This window comes from Oryctolagus cuniculus, chromosome 13, assembly GCF_051225735.1.
Source record: "Oryctolagus cuniculus isolate XC-2025 breed Fujian yellow rabbit chromosome 13, ASM5122573v1, whole genome shotgun sequence".
Taxonomy (NCBI): Eukaryota; Metazoa; Chordata; class Mammalia; order Lagomorpha; family Leporidae; genus Oryctolagus; species Oryctolagus cuniculus.
Window position 1 is genome coordinate 56,834,601 of NC_142879.1, and position 9,069 is coordinate 56,843,669.

The following is a 9,069-nucleotide window of genomic DNA, read 5'->3' on the forward strand; positions in this document are numbered from 1 at the left end:
GACAAAGAATTTTATATGTGACATATTAGGTTGAAAAAGTAAGCCCCATACTGTAATTGCTTTATGGGAGCCAAAAGTTTATTCTTGGGTACTTTACCCATAGTTATTAAGTTTATTCTCATCTTCTTCCAAGAAAAATAATAATGACAATATCTCACAATTATTGAAGACATATTATGTGTTACAGATACATAATAATAGTGTCACCTGCCTTTTCTTACTTAATCCTCACAATAACTTTCAATAGAATATATTGTTACTATTACCATTTTACCTATAAGGAAAACAGCATTCACACGATTGGGTAACTTCACAAAGTTATATACCCAGTAAAGACACACAGAAGTAGGAATCAAATTCAAGTCCACTCCTTGAACGGCTAAAATCTACTGTCTCACAGAAGACAATGGTGAAAGAAGTCATGTACTGCTCGATACTTTGCTGTGAGAGTTCACTTGTTAAGAATGTGTGCATTTCACCAATAGAATCTTTTATCCCAATCATTGAGTAGGCAAGAGATGGCAGTGTTTGCACCTTCTGCACTTGATGAGGAAGAGTCCAGTAAACAAAGTAGTTGGCGGAATCTTCTAAGCATCTGCAAGACAGAGAAAGTTCATTGTTAAGTTGCATGTGCCCACATCAGTCAGGCACATGTGGAGCATACGCTGTCATGTAAGCAATCTTGGGATCTGAGCTGAATGATTCCAGCTCCAGGCTTTATGAGGAGTTGGTAGAGAAGTGAAGGAAACATACAGTGGCAAATTTTCCTCTTGTGACAGCCCTGCCGTTTTGTATTTTTTGCTTTATTTTTCAATTCCTATTGTAAAACCACCTACTTCTCTCTGCACCAGTGAAATAACAGCACTACTTGATCAAGGTCCAGTATCAGAATACCAGAAAATGTAATAATCATTCTTGCATATGAAGAGGCATTCACAATCAGAATGGTATAAAGAAGAGATGCCAAGCAGTTGGAGAGATCAAAGAGATAATAACATTGGGCTGGAATTTGGTGGAATCCTCTACCACTCATCAGCTATATCCCTTAGCAAATCAATTTACAACTCTGAGCTTCTGAGCTCTTCCTCTGATGAGAACTTTTCTTTTAGTTCTTTAATGTGTTTCAAACTTTGTCTCCTTAACAAATAACACATTAAACAGAATTTTTAAAATTTGCAAATTTTTAAGTTGAAGCTTTAACCCCTACTGCCTCAGAATGTGACTATATTAGGAAGCTGGGTCTTTAAAGAGGGAATTAAGTTAAAATGGAATCATTAGAATATTAATCCACCATAACTAGTGTTCTCCTAAAAAGAGATTAGTGGGGGCCGGCGCTGTGGTGTAGTAGATAAAGGTATCACCTGCAGTGCATCCATCCCATATGGGCCCTGGTTCAAGTCCTAGCCACTCCACTCCTGATCTAGCACCTGGGAAAGGAGCGGAGGATGGCCCAAGAGTTTGGGTCTGTCTCCTGACTATCTGGCTCAGTCCTTGGCAATTGCAGCCATCTGGAGAGTGAACCAGCAGTTGGAAGGCTGCTCTCTCTCTCTCTCTCTCTCTCTCTGCCCCTTCCTCTCTGTAACTCTGCCTTTCAAATAAATAAATAAATCTTAAAAAAAGAGAGAGAGAGATTAGGACACAGACATAGAGGGAAGATCAGGTGAAGATTCAAGGAAAAGATGGCATCTACAAGCCAAGGAGGAATGCCTCGGCAGACACTGCTGACACTGTCATCTCAGACTTCCAGCAGCCAGAATTGTGAAAATATAAATTTCTGTTGCATAAACCACTCACTCCAGGGTTCCTAGCAATCCTAGCAAACCAATTCAACACCTCGCACAAATTAAGGAACTGGTAAACCAGAGGAGGCTTTATAATAACAACTTCCATTGTATTTATTTTTATTTTATTTATTTGAAAGACAGCCACAGAGAGAGGTTGAGGCAGAGAGAGAGGTCTTCTATCTGCTGCTTCACTCCCAAAATGGCCATGATGGCTGGAGCTGGGTCAATCAGAAGCCAGGAGCCTGGAGTTTCTTCCAGGTCTCCCACAGGGGTGCAGGGGCCCAAGGACTTGGGCCATCTTCCACTGCTTTCCCAGGCCATAGCAGAGAGTTGGATCAGAAGAGGAGCAGCCAGGACTAGAATCAGAGCCCATATGGGATGCTGGCACTTCAGGTTGTGACTTTAACGGCTGTGCCACAGCGCTGGTCCCCTCCCATTGTATTTTGCAGTGTGCCAAGCACTGTTTGAGCAGTCAACACAGGTGAAATGATTTCACTCTCATAGTACATTCTATGTCCTCTTATCCTCACTTTACAAAGGAGAAAATGGAGAACCAGAGAGTGCACAGCGCTTCCCTGGAATAAGACAGCTGGTGATTGCTAGGTCCAGAGTGTGGGGAGCAACCCGGACTAGACTAAATTACTCAAATTAAGACTTATTCTATGCATCTGCTCTCCCACAATATGGCGCTGGGAGAGGAGAAAACAGCTTCTACCCAGCTGCCTCCAGTTCAACCAATAAACAGCAGGACCTGCTCCTGATTGGAGGAGAGCAGCGTACTTGGCGTGTGGGCAGCCGAGTTGGGATTGGCAGAGGAGGACTATAAAGGAGGAGAGAGACGGCATGCACCAGGAACATCTAAGAGGAACATCTAAGGGGAACACCTGTGCAGCCCCCGAGAGAGCCGGCCGGCGGTGTGCCGCTCCCCTGCGGAAGTGGGGAATGCGGCCGGGGGAACTGCCCTTCCACGGAGGTGGAAGGGATAGTAGCCAACCCGGGAAGAACCAGCAGCAAACCCGGGGAGGGCCGAGCAGACGAAAGAACAGCGCAGGGTCCTGTGTTGTTCCTCCACGAAGACGGGGAGCGACATAATGGTGCCGTGACTCGGATAGGAAACCTAGCTCGGATAGGAAACCCAGGATAGATAGGAAACTTAGGAGGGAAGAAACGGGAAGAAGTGGGAAAATACCGGAGAGAGAGACTAGCAAAGAGCCTAGGTGCCGGAAGAAGCTATTGAAAGCCTAGGCATAGACTCGGATATGGACTGTGGGAAAGAAGTTAGGATTGAAAGCGAAAGTGAAAGCTTTCATAGACTCGGATGCGGACTATGGCGGGGAAGCTAGGAGATTGAAAGCGAAAGTGAAACCTGGAGGAGGCTTGGACTCGGATACGGACTGTGGGGAGAAGCCAGGAGAAATGAGAGGAATATTGTTGGAAGAAAACTTAAGGAAACATACCGGGTAGAGAAAAATGTTAGGGAGGATGAAGCTGCGAGTGCAGGCCGAGGCGGAGATATAAGCCACCTTGGAATTCTTCAAGTCACCCCGGGGAGCAAGAGGCGAAGATCTGGAACCAGAGGCAGAGACGTGGGCCGCCAGGATTCGCCAGGTTAGTCCGGGGAACTTGGACTGAATGCTGGTGGTGGCGGAAACATTTGCGGAAGCCGCCGCGTGCAGAGAGAGCACGGGGCGTGAATAAATAGGGAACGCGGGGCTGGCGCGAGGCCGTGGTGCGGGCGTGAAGTGCGTGGAGACCGCGGAGCGTGCGCGCAGAGCCGGGAACCCGCCGGCGGGGCGAGGCGCCGGGAAGCCGCGCAGAGCCGTGAAGCTGCCGCGGGGCGAGGTGCCGAGAAGCAGCCTCGGGGCGAGCGCCGCCGGAAAGCCGCAGGGATAAGAGAAACAGAAGTTTAGAAGTAAAATGAGAGAAATAGGAATGCTGGAAGATAGAAGTAAAATTGGAGAAATAGGAATGCCCGGAGATAGAGAAATAGAGAAATAGAAAGGCCTCCCCTCAACATGGCAATGAGAAAGCTTGGATTCGGTCTGCCCGATTAGTGAGGCGATGAGCACCTGCGGCGCTAGCAGCTTATGCGCCGCAGGTCACCGAAGACAGGCACGAATTAACATCAGTAAGGCCTCCCCACAATACTGCAATTAGAAAGCTTGGATTCGGTCTGCCTGATTAAGTGAGGCGATGAGCACCTGCGGGCCGCTAGCAACTTACGAGCTGCAGGTCACCGAAGATAGGCACGAACCAACACTAATAAGTCTCCCCCACAATATGGCAATGAGAAGGCTTGGATTCGGTTTGCCTGATTGTTAGGGCTTGTAAGCCCCTGCAGGCAGAGCAGAGCATGCACTGCAGGGCACCAAACACAGGCACGCATCAGCGCCTAAAAACCTCCTCACAACATGGCGAAGAGAGGACCCGGATTCGGTTTGCCTGATTGATAGGACTTGTAAGAACCTGTGGCAACTCTAGCAAGTAGAGCAGAGTGTGTGCTGCGGGACACCGAAGACAGGCGCGTATCAACGCCAAAAAATAAAAAGAAAGGGGGATCTGTGGGGAGCAACCCGGACTAGACTAAATTACTCAAATTAAGACTTATTCTATGCATCTGCTCTCCCACAATATGGCGCTGGGAGAGGAGAAAACAGCTTCTACCCAGCTGCCTCCAGTTCAACCAATAAACAGCAGGACCTGCTCCTGATTGGAGGAGAGCAGCGTACTCGGCGTGTGGGCAGCCGAGTTGGGATTGGCAGAGGAGGACTATAAAGGAGGAGAGAGACGGCATGCACCAGGAACATCTAAGAGGAACATCTAAGGGGAACACCTGTGCAGCCCCCGAGAGAGCCGGCCGGCGGTGTGCCGCTCCCCTGCGGAAGTGGGGAATGCGGCCAGGGGGAACTGCCCTTCCACGGAGGTGGAAGGGATAGTAGCCAACCCGGGAAGAACCAGCAGCAAACCCGGGGAGGGCCGAGCAGACGAAAGAACAGCGCAGGGTCCTGTGTTGTTCCTCCACGAAGAGGGGGAGCGACACAGAGGACGCTCTCCTCAGTAGGAGATTCTTCAGCTCCTTCAAGAAAATACTGTGACCTTCTAAAAAGGATACTCTACTTCTTTTGCAACTCTTCCCACTCTGTTTCTCACCTGTTCAATCTGTGTTTGCATTTTACCATCTTGCTAAAACTGCTTTCTCAGGGATCAAATGTTACTCATAGTCCCAAAACACTAGTCAAGGTTTTTGGCATTTGGCGTCCATTCCCTCTCCCTTTTACTTCTCCTTGTTCACTATTTCGAGGGATGAACAAACACAAACTACATTTACCTGACTCCACTGTATTTAGACTTCTAGGAATTCTCAGTTTCTGATTTCTTTGTATTTCATTTTTTGTTGCTTTCTTCCTTCTAACTTTTTTTTTTTTTCGATTTACTTATTTTACCTGAAGGGCAGTTACAGAGAAAGAGAGAGATCCTCAATTTGCTGGTTCATCCCAAACGCTTCCAAGTCTGGAACTGGGCCAGTTCAAAGCCAGGAGCCAGGAACACCATCTGGGTCCCCCATGTGGGTGTAAATGTCCAAGCACTTGGACCATCCTCTGCTGCTCTCCCAGGCATGTCAGCAGGGAGCTGGATTTGGAAGTGGAGCAGCTAGGACTAGAACCTGGTGCTCCCATTGGGTGCTGGCATGGCAGGCAGTGGCCCAACCAGCTATGCCACAACTCTGGCTCTTCTTCCTTCCAACTCTTAAATTTTATCACCCATTTCTGGCTTTGATGCTTTTCTTTTTGGTCCCCATGTTCTCTCCCTTGATTTCCAAGGCTTTATCCAGTACTTTTAAATAGATTTTTAAGTGTTACTCAAGATCTGGGGTGAAGTTTTTGGAATCTCCTAGAATTTCCTCCTATGTAAGCTTCTATCACCTGAAAGCCAACTGAATTCAACATCTACCTTTCTTCACCCACCCTTTCTCATCAATCCTACTTCCCCTTCATCCCTTACCACTACCAGTTCCTGTACCACCATTCACTTGCATCATGTGCACTCAAACTGCTCTTTGGCACCATTTCTGTACTTCCTTTATCTAAACTCCCCTTTTTGATTCTTTTTTCCCCATTTCCACCATTCTACTGACATAATTCGACATTTACTAACTTAGCTAGCAATCCAGTGTGTCATTGTTCCTCTAAGACTTCTTTCATTCATTAAACAAATTTTTATGGAATATCCACCATACACAAAGCACTGCAGAGGAAAGTGGAATGTATAAGGTCATGATCTAAAAGTGTTCATATTTTAGTATAGCAGATGCATACATGTGTCTATGTGAAATACCACATTTCTGAATTCATAAAGCTGCAATATGAAATAAATCAGTGTAATAGTCCATGTGATCAAACTGCAGTGGGACAGACTATAGAGGAGTAAGCAGCTCAATCTTTGATGACAGAAAAGGATTAACAGAGAAAATGATATTTAAAAGGGACTTGTCGAATGAAGAGGATTTAGACAGGTGAAAAATTGGAAAGAGGGCATACCTAGCCTGAGAGAAGAAGAACAAGGAAAGAGCAGAAGCTGTGTGCATGGCTGTTTGAGAAGAGGTCAAATTGTTGGGAGGAACTGGAGAATAGATGTATGCGTGTGGTCAGGACGTTTCAGGAATGAAAGCTGGAAAAGTAAATTAGGGTCATACCGAGAAGAGCCTTGGGTATACTATTACAGAAATTTATACCTCATCTCTAGGAAATGAGATATTCATTCAATATTTTAAGCCACAGCCATGACATTTTTATGCTTTTTTTTTTGAAAGACCTGTCAGAGAGCTTTCTGGTGAACAGACTAGAACTATGGTTTTCTAAGTGCATTCCACCAATCTTGAATAGAATCAGGGACACCAACAAGTAGATTGGGATTTCAATTGTGTCTGTGACCATATACATTTTTCTAAATAAAAACTGCTCAATAAAAGTATGTGGATGGTACATGTAATTTTTGACTTTCTAGTAGTAACTTAAATGAAACAGCTGAAATTAATTTTCAAGCCATTATCATTTCAACATATAATCAATATTTTTAAATTAACGAAGATTTATCATATATTCTGTTTTTTCACCTGAAGTCTGAAATAAGGTGTGCATCTTTCTTTTTTTTTTTTTTTTAAAGATTTTATTTATTTATTTGAGAGGTAGAGTTACAGACAGTGAGAGAGAGAGAAAGATCTTCCATCCAATGGTTCACTCTCCAAATGGCTGCAATGGCCAGAGCTGTGCCAATCCGAAGCCAGGAGCCAGGTGCTTCTTCCAGGTCTCCCATACAGGTGCAGGGGCCCAAGCACTTGGGCCATCTTCCACTGCTTTCCCAGGCCACAGCAGGGAGCTGGATTGCAAGAGGAGCAACTGGGACTAGAACCAGAACCCATATGGGATGCCGGCACCACAGGCAGAGGATTTACCAACCTACTGTGCCACGGCACTGACCCTGTGGTGTACATCTTTCAGTGACAGCACAATTGGGCGAGCCTCAGTTGAAGTGCTCTATAGCTACGTGTGGCTAACAGCTACCATACTGGACAGCACAGAACTATGAGATATTTTAATGGACTCTCAAAGGGTTCTGTGGTCTGTGGAAAGATTGAGAACTACTGAAGTGAGGAGAGGAGTGTCAGAAATAAAGTAATTATAAAAGTTCATGAAAGAGATAAAGTCTGAACTGGAGCAATGGTTTTGCAGACAGAGATCAAGAGCATCACAGAAACTTGGACATCAGCTACATGGGAGGTTAGGCTGAGGGCAAGGGAGAAGGCAAAGATGACTTGAGGATTTGCCATTTGGGCTGTTGGGCTAGAGATGCCATCAATATCCCTCTCCAGATACTTCCTCTGCAACTCTGAGAACTATATTCCACATACAACGTGTGATCCTGTTGCACATATCTTTGCTGGACCTCACTATTTTTCTCCTTTGACTATCATCGTCTCTAACCAGCTAGCCACGATCACTTCTCTCAGCCATGTCAGCATCACACTAACAGGATAAGGGTGACCCCAGGATGTTTCTTGCTGCCTGAATCCATGCAGGAGGAAGCTCAGGTTCCCTCTGCCCTCAGGGCATTTATCCCTGGAATGGAAATGGAGGATTTATCTTCTTGAGACTTGTATTGAGGGATACTGAACAATTTTGCACTTGCTTGATTTTTCTCAGACTATTTTGTCTCTCACCAGCTCAGAATTGTTTCTCTTCTTTAGCAGAAAAAATGTCCTCATACTTTGTCATACTTTAATCAATGGCTATGGTAACTGGAAGCCTCAGTTTGTTAGGGGGAGTTCAGGTTTAAGCCTTTTGTCCCAGCACAGTTAACGGTGCCTCCTTTCACAATCAAAAAAGTCCTGGTTCAGAAAATAAATGAAGCTCTATTTAGAAACTCAAAAAATGAATGCTGAATAAACTCTCTCCCCTCATCTTGGTGTTATAGCCTTCCCCTAAAGCCAGGATGGCTCAAGCAGCTTGAATGTGAGGAAGAGACACGCTGACTACAACTTTAAAATGTTCTCTGTCCTTGGAAGAATGTCTTCCTAGCATAGTTAATAAATATTTATATGAATTCAATAGCCCACTGTATACTAAATGGGGAAAACTCTGGGTAGTGGTAAGAAGTCATTGTCAATAAATGAGGAGGAAAACAATCAAAGCTGTTTATTAATGCAAATGTTACTGCTCAAGTCCCCATAGGTGGTAAAATCAGAACCAGTATTTTGTTAGTTGATGACTGATTAAGGAAAGAAGCCACACACATGCACACACACAAGTGCAAATAAATGTATTTATAATAATCTATAGAAAATCATCTCCTATATAGCATAACATATAGAAACAAATGTAATCTACTGAAATTAATGGTGAGATATTGGTCACGATATGACACCATCACTTTATATTATGTAATAAAATACATGTCACCTAAAAGAAGTTACATTCACTCAATATTTAATACCTAAACTTTACTTTGTATTAGTACATTGCTTTCATTAAATTAAAATGCTGTATTTTACAATGAAATTAATAAATAGATGAGGAATATTTGTAAAAGTTGACTTCTTCTCTGGATAGGAAATGAATTTCAAATAGCAAAACAATGAAAGAAATAGCAAAGAAAAAATATTGATTTGTTGACAACATACATTTCAAACCCTGAATAATGATTTTTTCCAAGATAGCATGGGTGAGGTCATAGGGAAGCAATATACTGAAAAAATATCTATGATAAACTTTGAAAAGGATTAAATAGA